Here is a 13,817-nt window from a genome sequence, read left to right as displayed (position 1 = left end):
AGGCTGTTTGTACTTTCACATAGAAGTGGAGTGCCAGCTCACCAAGGAATAACCCACAAACCCTGGCAGGACTCCCTGGAGCACTAGATCCCAGCTTAACCCTGGGCAGCTACCTGCTGCCCTTCCCACCTAGAAATGGAAGTCTTGGGTGTGAGTTCTCCATTGCTATGCAACTAGCTGTGACATCTCCCAGGTGTGTCTGTCCATCACCCATGTCTAGGGCTTGGGAGCCACCTTGGCTGGTCTCCTAAATGGGTTTATTTACTCTGTTTATACTATTGGCTAGAAACACCAGTATCTTCACAAAAATGACTGAGCAAAATGATTGATTGTATTCAAATATCCTGATGGTCTTGGGATAGGGAGCTATCATGGATGCTGAGGAGGAAGCCATAGGCCCTGGTGTAGCTTCACCAACCTCTGTGACCAAGGTGTAGTCTTAGCTTCTGAGTCTCCATACCCTGCCCAGCTAAGCCTGCTGCCTTCCTGACCACATCTTATCAATGGCAATTCTGTACCCGATTCCAGCCAATAGTATCAGACACAGCCCATGAGATTCCTGCTTTAATTTACACACACACACACACACACACACACACACACACACACACACACACCCCTCATTGCCTCATCAGCTGCCAACAAGGTTCAGGGCCCCTGTAGGACCACCATAGCCACTCCAAGACACCAACATTTATCCAGTGTCTCCAATAGGTTTGGTTGGTTTGTTTTTATTCATTTTAAAATAAAACTCCTCTAGGTGCAATATCACACACCTTTAATCCCAGCATTTAGGAGACAGAAGGAGACAGATTTCTATGAGTTTGAGGCCAACTTGATTTACATATCAAGCTGTTGGACAGCCAAGACTATGAAATGTAAACCCCACCCCCCATCTCAAACAAAAACAGAAAAAGGAAAAGAATCTTGCCTTGATAAAACCATGTTACCAGCCCCACCCAGAGGTAACCAACGTCAAGGTGTGTGTGTCAGGGTAGTTCCCAGAAGGTCAGTGCTCACAGCCCAAGTTGCTATGTGAATGAGACAGTGCAGGCCCATGTGGTCTGAGAAGGGCCTTCTGCAGTCACCACTGGGCAGAGTCTGCCTGAAGTAGCACTGGGGGCAGAAGTCAGCAGCAGGCCGCAGCAGGGCCAGGTTAGAGTAGCAGCCTCAGTATGATCAGAGCTCCGATAGGATGGAACCCAGAGATGTAGGGCCTGGAGACTAAGGATGTCCTTGGCCGCACATCAGCTCAGCCCCAGACACAAATGCAGAAAGGATGAAGAGCAGAATCACAGGAAAGGGCACTCCTGAGATATGCACTCAACCCAGGAGAGCAGAGAGCAGGGACAGCCAAGGGACAGTCGCTTTAAGTGCCTCTGGCTAAGCATCTGTAACTTGCTATGTTTATATAAGAAATAGGACAAAAGTGTTGGTTATTGAGCTAGAGAGGTGACTTGGAGGTTAAGAACGCTGGAAGCTTTTCAAGAGGAGCCAGGTTCAAGTCCCAACACTGATCTGACAGCTCACAATTGTCTGTAATTGTTTCAGGGGCTCCAACATCCTCTTCTGACCTCTGCAGACACCATACATGAATATGGTACAGACATACTTGCTGACAAAATATCCACTCACATACAATAAAACAAATCTTTTTTTTTTTAATGCTGGGCATCTTAAATGGCCATTGAAGTGTGTTTGGTCATTCGTAAATAAAGAGCTGCAGTCACTGAGGGAAAGCCTGAGATCTACCCCAGGGCTTCTCAGCTCCCAGGCAAGCATGTCTTTGCCGTCATCAGTGCACAGCAGACTGAATTTTTCATGCTTGCTTTGGTGAAGCCATTAAATTAATAGCTCCATCTACCATCGTCTGTTTTGGGGTCTCCAAGGAAGTAATAAATTTTCTACCCAGGACCACAGTAGAAGGGTTAGGGTGACCTCTGCCAATCGCTCTATGAGGACAGATACAGCAGACAGGCAGAGCTTTATGCTTGATAAATGTGCCCCCTGGTGAGGGTTAATAACTACTGTAAACTTCAGGGTGCTTACTGAAGGCCTATCTGGGGAAGGCTACCTTCCCCTCTCTGTCCCTGCTAGTCCTTGGGCTTGTTTAATATCTAGCTCTGATATGTGTTCTGATGTCACTGTGTAAACTAAAAGACATGGAGAGGTCAGAGTAAGCCCTCAACACCCAATGCCGTTTGGAGCACCGTCCCCTCCCTGGTCTGCCCCATAAGTCATGATCTGTCTGGATTGTCACATGCAGCCTTGCAGTCTTTAAACAGGCTCAAGTTCTTTCTGGTCACCTTATTTATGGAGAAGAGGTTACCACTCTGACAATGCATTTCCATGAAAGCCTAAAGTGAGGGGAGGTGGGTGGCAGGCCCCCCACATCTAGGCTCTGAGCGAGGAACTAGGAGGAGAGAGAATGCACCAAGCCGTGGGGCCAGCATTCCTTCCCTCATTCAGCAGGACTCACACATCGATCCAGCCGGCCCTGCTGTCCATAGAGGGCCATGGGGACGGCAGCCCAGTCCACACCTGAGTTTCTTCCAGGGATGCAGAGCAGGCCCTATAGAAGTCAAACAGATGCACCTCTACCGCAGCTAATTTCCTGTAAACAGAACTGCCACTCGGGGTTTGGAGGGGTGGGATCAAATCAAGTGGCCATTAGTGTGTAATGGCAATGCTGGTGACCAAAGAGCAGGACACAACCTAGAAGCCAGAGGAAGCAGCACCCTTCACAGTGGAACAGAGAGCTTCCAGAGTGGAGGCCAGCATGATGGATGTTTGGAAGAGGTGGGTCTCGGGAGCACTGGACACGGTGCTGCTGAGAAGCTGGGTGCGGTGGGAAGAGGATTTTGGTGGAAGGCACTGGAGGATGAACAGCACCTGAGCAGAGCAGAGCAGAGCAGAGCAGAGCAGAGCAGAGCAGAGCAGAGCAGAGCAGAGCAGAGCAGAGCAGAGCAGAGCAGAGCAGAGCAGAGCAGAGCAGAGCAGAGCAGAGCCGAGGTCTGACTAGATATGCTGAATCCCAGTGTTCGGAGTTTCCCCCAACCCTGCCACTGCAACATCACCAGTCCTAGAGAGAGCCTCTCAGAGGTCCTGTGTGAGCTCTACCATCACATATGGGGCAGACAGTCCATGGCAGGATGTCTAGGCAAAGTCTGACTGCATTTGTCTTTTCTAGGAGCTAGAAACAGAGGTCCTGAGTGGAAGCAGAGCCATCTGACAACTGTGGCAGCTCTCTGCACGGGCCAGGTACAGAAGTGGCTCCAGGGCAGCATGCCAGCCACTGCATGTCCAAAAGGCCACCCCACCCACCCCCAGCCAGACCTAACACGGGGCTCCAGCTCAAGCCTCTCAATTCTCATACCTGCCTTCTGTCCTGTGTTTGGAATGAGAGTAGTCCGCAGCTCTGGATAACTGGACAGAGGACATCTCCTCTTAAGAACTCAGCATTGGTTTCTTGGCACTGAGGGGAAGTAGTGATATAGAAGCCAGCCATCAAAGTGATGCTTATCACCAAAGCCTTAACTTCCCTGGGTATCCCAGAACAGAGAGAGCAGGTCTAGGTACCTGCTGTGATAACCTTATGGATAATTAAGGAACCTTCTTCTCTGGCCTTCAAGACTGGGCACCAAGTCACTGTTCTTCAGAGGAACATCCCTGTCCCTTCTGTCCAGGATTCAACTTCAAGAACATCTACTGTGCTATGTTGCTTTTCCAAGAAATTTCAGGAATAAGCATATTGCCAACTTGACAAGAAAAAACAAAATATTCTATTTGGGTACTGTCAAAGTCATCAGGTTGGTAGACTTCTGCTGTGTTGTCCTTCAGTTATGACAATCAACGAGACAGCTTGCGGCAGGTGCGATGGAACGTGCGAAGAAGTGCTGAGCATGACAAGCTGACAGCAGCCCTTGGAAACAGGCATAGCAGCTGTCATGTGTTAGCTGAAAGAATTATCCAAGGCTTGGGCTGTGGCCTCGTTTCCAACCACATTTCAAAGAAATCACTTATATTGATCATTTATAGCCCCCTGGGAGAAATAAAGTTTACAGGAAACAAGGTGGCTGAATTCTTGGGAAGTGAGGGAGAGAAGAAAAAGAAGCCTTCTGATAAGAAAAAGCTTTAGCTTTTAGCTCTTCTGAGGTCTCTGTGAGGCAATCACAGCCCTGCTAGATAAGCCACGCCCACTGTAAGTTATGATTGACAGGAGCTGGGAAAGATTTTTAGTTTGAGCCCATTTTTGTGCAGGCCAGTTTTTGTCAACTTGACCCAAGGAAGAGTCATCTAATAAGAAGGAAACTCAATTGAGGAATTGACATTGTCATCTTGCTTGCTTGCTTGCTTGCTTGCTTGCTTGCTTGCTTGCTGCTTGCTTGCTTTAGGCATTTCAGACAGTTATGCTGCTTTACAGACGTAATTGGAAATTCTGTAGCAACCCAGGTGTGTTTGCACAACTTAGCTGCCACAAGCATAGCCAATGAGGCATCTTCTAGAGGGAGCAATGCCCTGGTCCCTTGGTAGAGGAATCTGGCTGTTCCCTCGGCTGTACTGTCTATCTATTAGTAGTTGATGACTCCTTCAATCCCCATCTGGGATATGTGAAGCAAAAGGAGAGTCTGGAGGTTCTCTGCTACGAGTTCCTGGGTCACCAGGCCCCTAGTCAGCTCCCTCTGTTCCTCTACAGTGTTTTGTTAGATTGGTTTCACAGTACAAAGACCACACTAACAGAAGGGAAAACACTCACACTGTCCACGTCTTGCCAGACACACAGTCTTGCTGAGCTTTTTAATCAAAGAAGAAATCTTGGGCTTGCAGTTAACCATTACTTTATGCACACAGTAGGTGTGATTTAAAATTCTCCAGTGTTCTTCGCAAGATGGAATACAGATGTTATATTAATGATCATAGAGCCCATCACCCAGTGTGAAGAACCAGTACTTCCTGGACCCCAGAGAAACAGCTGTCTGCAGGATTTGTTGCAAAGCCTTCAGCTTTGTAGGTCCAACTGGCATGGCTAGTTTATTTGAGACATAAGAGTGAGCAGTCATCTATTGGATGGAACATAAGGACCCCAATGGAGGAGCTAGAGAAAGTACCCAAGGAGCTGAAGGGATCTGCAACCCTATAGGTGGAACAACAATATGAACTAACCAGTACCCCAGAGCTCGTGTCTCTAGCTGCATATGTAGCAGAAGATGGCCTAGTTGGCCATCACTGGGAAGAGAGGCCCCTTGGTCTTGCAAACTTTATATGCCCCAGTACAGGAGAATGCCAGGGCCAAGAAGTGGAAGTGGGTGGGTTGGGGTGCAGGGTGTGTGTGGGGGGGGGATAATAGGGGACTTTTGGGATAGCATTTGAAATGTAAATGAAGAAAATATCTAATAAAAAATTTGAAAAAAAAAAGAATGAGCAGTAGTAACTAAGCTGTCAAGATGGCATATAGAGTTACTTGCTGCCAAGCCTAACAAGCTGAGGTCCATCCTCACCTGGTCGAAGAAAATCCCAACTCTGTAAGGTATCCTTTGACCTACACATGCACACAAAGAATTTAATGCAAGACAAATGTGATAACCACTATCCTGTAGAAGCCTAGAAAATAAATGTTAAAAAGAAGAATAAATGTGAATAAAGAAGGAGGAGGGGAAAAGGAAGAAAGAAAGAGAGAGAGAGAGAGAGAGAGAGAGAGAGAGAGAGGGAGGGAGGAAGGAAGGAAGGAAGGAAGGAAGGAAGGAAGGAAGGAAGGAAGGAAGGAAGGAAGGAAGGAAGAGAAAAAAGGAAAGAACTTGCTGCTGGGCCTGACAAGTTGTTGGACCCACATGGTAGAAGGAGAGAACCAACTCCTACAAGTTGCCCTCTGACTGCTACATATGTACCATGACATCTGTGGGCCTACACACGTGTGTGTGTGTGTGTGTGTGTGTGTGTGTGTGTGTGTGTACACATAAAGCCTGGTCTACAGAATGAGTTCCAGGACAGCCAGTGCTACACAGAGAAACCCTGTCTCGAAAACAAACAAACAAACAAAAAACAAACAACAACAACAACAAAAAGAAAGTAAAGACTTTTACCACCAAACCTGATGACCTAAGTTTGACCCGAGAGACCCAGTTGGTAGAGGAGAGAACTGACTGACTCTTACAAGTCTTCCTATGACATCCACATATGTGCCATGGCACATAGATGCATGGACACATGCCAAATAACTGAAAATGGACAGCTAGAATCGTTGTATGAAATAAACACAGACATGTTAAATGTTCGGAAGACCTTGGGTAAGAAGGGGACTCCAATCCCAAAGGTCACAATCCAGATTGAACACCTTGGCCATTATGAACCCGAACACCATGGCCCTAAGGAAAGTGTCTGGGCAAGCTGGGATGCTCAGGGCCTTTCTTCTCACACCCAGGCTGTGCAGAACAAACAGCAGCCAGTCTGAGCATAGGGAAACTCTGCGATGAGGTGAGCAGCTGGGTTGGCAGGCAGACAGGGAGGGACAGACAGATGGATGGTCAGACAGGCAGGGCTATACACCTCCTCCTTCATGAAGACCCCCTCAGAAGTTCTAACAATTCTTCCCACCTCTCCTGAAGTTCTACTGGGTCTAGATGTGGATCTGCCCATTCTCAAGGGAGATTTTATGTTTTACCAAAAATAAGCATCAGACATGCATCACCTTGCACTGTTCCATCTTTCTTAGGATGCATGTGATGCCTGTGGCCTGTGGCCTCTCCTGCGCTGAAGGGTCATACCTAGTAGGGAGGCTAAATGAAGGACTGGAGATGAATCATGAAAAAGTCTAAGTCAAAGAAAACACTCAGAACCAAATGCCTTACAAGAGGCTGAGTTCAAAATACATGTAAGACCTCTTACGAGTAATAAGGAAAAGCCAGACAACCCAGTAGGAAAAGAGCAAAAGACACGGACAAGACAGGCATTTCCCAGGGAGCCTGTGCAAGCCATGAGCACAGGACGGGTCTGGGGACTGTCAGGAGCAGATCATCAGAAAACAGAAAGAGTTCCTCATGCTGGGCAGGGGAGAGCCAGAGTGCCTCCCAAATTAGGGATGGAGGCCAGAGACTGTCAGTGCAGCAGGCCAGCTCTGAGAGGCCTGTTGAACCCCTGGCCAGGCTCAGCAAGCATCCCCTGCCTCCAAATATTCTCATCTCTAGATCTTCAGTTCCTGCAGTCTGGCTCAGTGGGGGCTGCAGCAACCAACAGCAATCAGAGGCTGGGTGCCAGCTGGGCTCACAGCCTGGGTCCCCTGTCCCAGCTTCAGGGCTCTGCACCATCCAGAACTAAAGGCAGAGGACAGTGGGTGCAGTGTCACTGTGGTTACCAGTTTGAAAGTCTTGGATGAGGCTGAGAACAGTTGCTTTATCACAACCACAAGACAAACCCGGGAAGGCCTCTTTTCACAAAAAAACCTTTGTTATTAGTATTTTTACAAATATAATTTAGGAGAAAATGCTACTGTGGTTGTTGGTTCACTGTATTATTTATTTATATTTTTTGTCAAAAGTAGCTAGAAGGGATATATGTGTCCTTTAAGAACAATGCTCGTTTATAAAGCAGAACTGGGATGAGAACTTGGGGATGAGAGAGCCAGGAGCTAACAGACTCAGGGCTGCTCCCAGCTGGTACAGGAAAGACGAGGACAGCATGACCCTGATCTCAAAGTTAAAAACAAAAAAATACTTTCAAGTGTGTGTGTGCCTGCCATGTGTGAGCAGGTGCCCAGAGAGGGGAGATGAAGGTACTGTATCCTCTGGAACACAAGGTCCAGGCGGTTGAGAACAACCTGACATGGATGCTGGAAACCAAACTTGGGGCCTCTTAACCACTGAGTCATCTTTCCAGGCCCTGAACCTCAAACTTTTACATTTGAAATTGCTTTCTAACGAATAACAAGGGGGGGGGGGGCTTACTTAGAACGCCTCTTAACACACAGCTAAGGACACTTCCTCACACAGGGAGTCTTTGAGCCTGTATTGGGGTGTCTGCTTGGTTGAGGAAGTATGGGTATAGACACCATGCAGGCTGCCACTGGTTCGGACAACAATTCCCTAATAACTAGCCACCAAAGACTAATTTCTGGCATGCATAGTGTAAAAGGACGTACTGCTTCAGAGTTGGGTCCTTTGGCTTGGGAGCACAGCTGCCAGTCTCTGGCAGGAATGAGATGACCCGTGGTTCCCTTGAAGTCCCTGCACGTCCTTCACTGGTGTGGGCTTATGCTCACCACTCAAGTTTGATTTTGCCTAATTTCATTAACTAGTAAATGTCATTGAGTTGTCAATAAAAACATACTTAGAGCTATAAAGCACCTGTATCCGTGAGCTTTTATATGAAAGCATCATTGGTATTATCAATAAAACCTCTGCCCTTTTACCTATGGAAACATTTCCCATAGTTCCCTGCCTTTTTATCTATGGGAACAATTTGTTTTAGATATGTTTAGTTCTGTTTTGCTTGAGACGGGATGCTGCCATGTACCCCTGGCTGACCTGGAACTCGCTACGTAGCCCAGATTGGCTTTGAACTTGACAGCTACTTGCTTCAGTCTCCAGAGTGCTGGGATTCCAGGCATGCACCTGCATGTCAATGAGTTGGTCTAAGTGTGAAATATCCCACAGGAACTCATGTTTAAACACTTAGTTCCCAGTTGGGGGTACAGTTGAGGGGGTGTGGAACATTTTGTGTAATGGGTCTAGGTGGTGGACTTGGGACAATCACAGGGACAAGACTAGAGGGTTATAGCTGCCTTGGTGTGACCTGAGGTCCCGGCTTTTCCTGGTCAGCAGGCCAGAGGGAAGCAGGCTACATGACAGCCACATGAGTGACTCCCTCTGTCACATATTCTCTGCCATGAAACTGCATTTCCTCAAACCTTGAGCCAACATAAATCCTTCCTTTACAATACTTGAGCCAGGTATTTTATCAGTGAGGAGGGTAAGGAATAGTCTCATTTTGGATAGAGCATTTTTTTCTTCAGCATAACATTTCACAGGCACACAGTTCTTGCAGCAGAAGAAACTCCACTAGTTTAAGGCAAAGAGTAAATGACTAGGTTTGGACACTCAGCAAATATAGGGATATTATAAGTGTTGACTATAATAATGATGTCCCAATATTGCCCACAGCTCTGAAGAGGATTATGACTGTGTTACATTATACAGAAGTACTACACAGATGACTAAGGACCTGGATATCAGATGGCCCCATCTAGCCACGTACGTCCACACAGGAGTCAGGCAGATGGGACTTGCTGGCCAGGTAGTGGTGGCCAGGTAGTGGTGGAGTACACCTTTAATCCTAGCTCTCAAGAGGCAGAGGCAGGAAGATCTCAGTGAGGTGGAGGCCAGCCTGGTCTACAGAGCAAGTTCCTGAACAGGCAGGGCTATACAGGCAGAAACCCTGTCTCAAAAACAAAAACCAAATAAACAGAATCTTGCTGTCCCTTAAGAGGTCACCCTAACCAAGTACTGACACATGCCTCTAGGTTACACAGAGCAAAGGAGGAGGGCCTTCACACTTATGACCAAGCCTTATAATAAACACTGGGTGGCCTGTCCCAGGAGCTGGCTCAGTTGGTAAATATGCCAGCTACCCAAGCCTGACAACCTCAGCTGGATCTCCAGAATCCATGACGAAGTGAGGATCTAGTGGCCTGTGTTTCTAGTCCCAGGGTGAGATGGGAGGCAGAGACAGGAGAATCATGGGCAGCTCATCTGGAGTGCACTGCATGGCAACAGAAACAAGAGAGAGTCTGCTTCAAAGCAAAGTGGGAAAGAAGAATTGACCACTCCCCAAAAAGTTGCTCTCTGGCTTCCATATATGCACATGTATTCTCTCTCTCTCTCTCTCTCTCTCTCTCTCTCTCTCTCTCTCTCTTAAAGAACCAAGTAGTATAGGATTAAGTAAACATATGATAGAATGGAACCCTCTAGTGTGTGGGCTTTTAACCAGACACTGATTGTGCACTAGCTTTTCTGCATGCAGCACAAAAGCAAAGCCTTTTGACAAGGGCACCTACGTCACTTAGCAGAGGCTGGGCAGCCTTTCCAACTCACAGGACTGAGGAGCCTGCAGCCGCAGGCACAGAACAGTTCACCTGGCTGGATCCTAGCCTCCCCTGTATAAAAAGCGGACCGAATCTTCAAGGTAAACCCACAAAACTCCTAGACCAGAGGTTCTCAACCTGTGGGTCGTGATCCCATGAGGAGGTCAAGAGACCTTTCCATGGGGTTACCACCAGAAAACAATTATTTACATTAAGATTCATAACAGTAGCAAAAATACACTTATAAAGTAGCAACCAAAATAATTTTATGATTGTGGGAGGGGTCGCCACACCATGAGGAACTGCATTAAAGGGTTGCGTCATTAGGTAAGTTGAGGATCCACTACATTGTCTCAGAAGATGATGTAGGACAGAGGCTTCATGACCTTTGCAGTTAGTGATTAGTTCTCTGACACTAAAGCAGAGAAAATTCGACAAATTGGACTAGACCAAACCCTTCCACGCATCAGAGTGAAAAGGCCCACAGGAGGAGAGTGAGCACTGGCAGATCATGGACCTCAGGAGGTTGATAGCCACAGCATGCGGGTGGTTCCCATAGCACACTGAGAAAGCACATTATCTTACTTAAGAGGGTAAAGAGTTTGAACAGATACCCCTCTAACGAAGATAGTCAACAGTCGTCAAGTACATGGAGAGATGCTCAGAGTCGCCAACTGTCTCTGGAAATCAACAAAACCACCAAGAGGTGCCACCTGATGCCACTAATTAATTAGGATGAATGCTGTCAAAAATAAGTTAGTGCAGGGAAGGGCATGGGGAATTGGCACCTTGTGCATTACTGATGCCAATGTAACTGGTGCGACTGCTACGGAGTGCAGTCTGCTGGTTCCCACAAAATTAAAAATAGAATTGCTGTGGGCCCCGGAAACTCCGCTTCTGGGCACACACTCAGGAGGATTGAAAGTAGGATCTTGAAGAGATATCTGTACACCCTAGTGTATAGTGGCATAACTCATAAAGCCCAAAGGTGGATGCCGCCAGAGGACCCATCTACAGACGAGCTGTGGTGGTTCACAGGTGAGCAGGAATGTCACTGTAGTCGTTACTTCTCTTGATGTTGTGACATAAAACAACTTAAGAATGGGTTTCTTCTGATTCAGAGAAGAGATACGGGGCAGGGAAGGTCTCCTGGCAGATGTGTGAGGTGGCTGGTCACATGGTCACAAAGAGTACAGGTAGTAGGACTGAACAGTTAAGTCTTAAAGCCTGCTCCTACTGACCCACTGACCCACTGACCCACTGACCCACTGACCCACCGACCCACTGACCTACTGCCTCCAGAGAGCCTCTACTTTATGCTGCTTCCATGGTCTTCCAGATCATAGCAACCAACTGGGGCCCAATGTTCAAACATGTGAGCCTGTAAAGGACACTTTTCATATGAACTACAACAGTTACTCAACCTTAAAAAGGAAAAAAAATGATAGCATGTGTCAAAACATGGATGGGCTTGAAGACATTGTGCTGAGTGAAATAAGCCACCATAAAAAGACACTGTGCATGGGAATTCACTCAGAGGAGGTACTGGACAGAGAGTGAGACCGCATTTCAGTACTGACCAGAAGATGTTTCAGTTTTCCAAGATGAAAAGGCCCTGGAGATCAGCAGCATAGCAAAATGGATCTATTAAATACCCCGAATCATGTGATTATGAATTGTGATGATAAATCCTATCTTACATGCATCTCAGCAATTAAAAGCTTAAGCAGTGGTATTTATGAGTGTCCCACAACACCATCTTTACTCTCATTTGTACATAAATTGTCAAACCTATCAACTCAGGTTCTATCTTGGGAAGCACGTAGTTAACTATTGGCATGCGTGCTTAAATGAACATCTTTCAGACCTAAAACCACAGTTGTCAAGTTGATATAAAACTAGCTAGCACAGCTAGCACATTCTATGCTTACATGGAAGGCAGGGCCTGTTCCAGGACAAACATGTGGATATCAGTTCGGATACCATCAGGAACTAATTCACTGATCGAGGAAAGAGATGCAGAGCCTCCAGGACAGCAGCTCTCTAGCACTGTGGAAGACCCTGGTCTGCTAGCTTTGGGCTCTAACACACACACTGCCTTACTTTATGCTATAATCACATACAACTGTTTACCACAGCAATAGAAAATGAGTACAGGTAGTAGTGGCAGGAGCAGGGTTGTGTGGTGCTACAGCCGTCCCCTGTAGGTGGCATCACGCATTGTACAGAGCCATCTGCAAACCACCCCCAGTATCCAGTCCCTCAAGCAGCAGGTCACTGGGGTAAAGATGCAGGGATTGACGGGATAGGGAAGATAACAGAACAGACTGGGAACAGCATTTAGGTCATTTCTGTGTGCAAGGCCTGCACTCACTCCCTCAGGTCTATCCCAACCCTGTGCTTGCCTAACTCTGCAGCCTGCTGAACATAGACCAGCGTGCCGAGGGCAACCTGGTTTGCTGTGGTTAGTGCTCAGACTTAGGAGGGCCCACAAACCATAACATATATGTTAGCAACAGAAAACAATCTCTCTGGAGGTCCTGAAAAAGACATGCTTTATATAGACCTATAAAGGAAACAACTCTTCTAATGGGGGGAAAAGGTAATTACTTTATTCTAAATAATGCAAGTTTGCTATCTCAGGGGTTGGGGGAACCTCATTAATGCCCAGATGATTGAAAAAGAGCACAGGGTCCTGGAATAGACCCTACCTTCTATGTAAGCATAGGATATGTTAGCTGTACTGGCTAGTTTTATGTCAACTTGACATAAGCTAGAGTCACCTGAAAGGAAGGAACTTTGACTAAGAAAATGCCTCTATAAAATCTGGCTGTAGGACATTTTCTTAGTGATTGATGGGAGAAGGCCCAGCCCATTGTGAGTGGTAAAATCCCTGGGCTGGTGGTCCTGGCTTCTATAAGAAAGCAGGCTGAGCAAGCCATGATGAGCAAGCCAGTACGCAGCATCCTGTGGCCTCTGCATCAGCTCCCACTCCAGGTCCCTGCCCTGCTTGAGTTCCTACTGTCACTGCTTCTGATGATGAACTGTTCTATGGAACTGTGAGTGAAACAAACCCTTCCCTCCTAAGTTGCTTTTGGTCATCACAGCCAAAGGAACCCAACTAAGACACTAGACCATGGGCAAGCAAGAAACATTGTCTATAACATGGAGAGGACTGGCTGGCTGATGGGAGAGGAAAATAACCCCACCGCTATTATTTCCCTACTGCAAAACTCCAAGTGGATTAAAGAGAACTGAGGGCGGGGAAGATATCAAAGCATGAGAGCTGTTGGGACCAAGTGAGAGTGAGCATTCATCAAAGTTCTGGAGAGAAGAGCCTTTCCAGGCTTAAACAAGATGAAAGGGATTCACACGGGAAAGATCAGTGACTTCCACACTACGTATCTTTATTATAGATGTGCAGTGTAATTAGGAGGCTGATAACAGTGGGGAGGACCAGGCTTGCAGGAATGCACCGGGAAGTATCGGCAGTATGTTAACAAGCAGTGGGGGAAACAACCCACATCACTAGGCACACTTCCAGATAGGATAGTTTACAGAAAAGAGAAGTAAAATTGATTGTAAAAATTGTGATAAGGCGGCTAGAGAGACGGGTCAGTGGGAAGAACCTTTGCTGCTTTCAGAGGGCTGGAGTTTGGTCCCAAGCACCCATGTAAAGAAGCTCACTAAGATCCAGGAGATTCAACAATCTCTTCCTCTGGCCCCCATGGGCACCCACCTATGT

The 13,817-nt window shown here is 47.0% G+C and overlaps 1 protein-coding gene across 1 annotated transcript in view; it reads right to left on the bottom strand.

Moving 5' to 3' along the window:
* Jakmip3 (janus kinase and microtubule interacting protein 3) overlaps window positions 1-13,817 on the bottom strand; it is a gene marked incomplete in the record, with an annotated part of 143,247 nt that overhangs the window by 95,318 nt on the left and 34,112 nt on the right.

Source organism: Mus musculus, chromosome 7 (genome assembly GCF_000001635.26).
Source record: "Mus musculus strain C57BL/6J chromosome 7, GRCm38.p6 C57BL/6J".
Lineage (NCBI taxonomy): Eukaryota > Metazoa > Chordata > Mammalia > Rodentia > Muridae > Mus > Mus musculus.
Note: the sequence above shows the minus strand (reverse complement) of the source record. Positions and strands in the feature narration are given on the sequence as shown.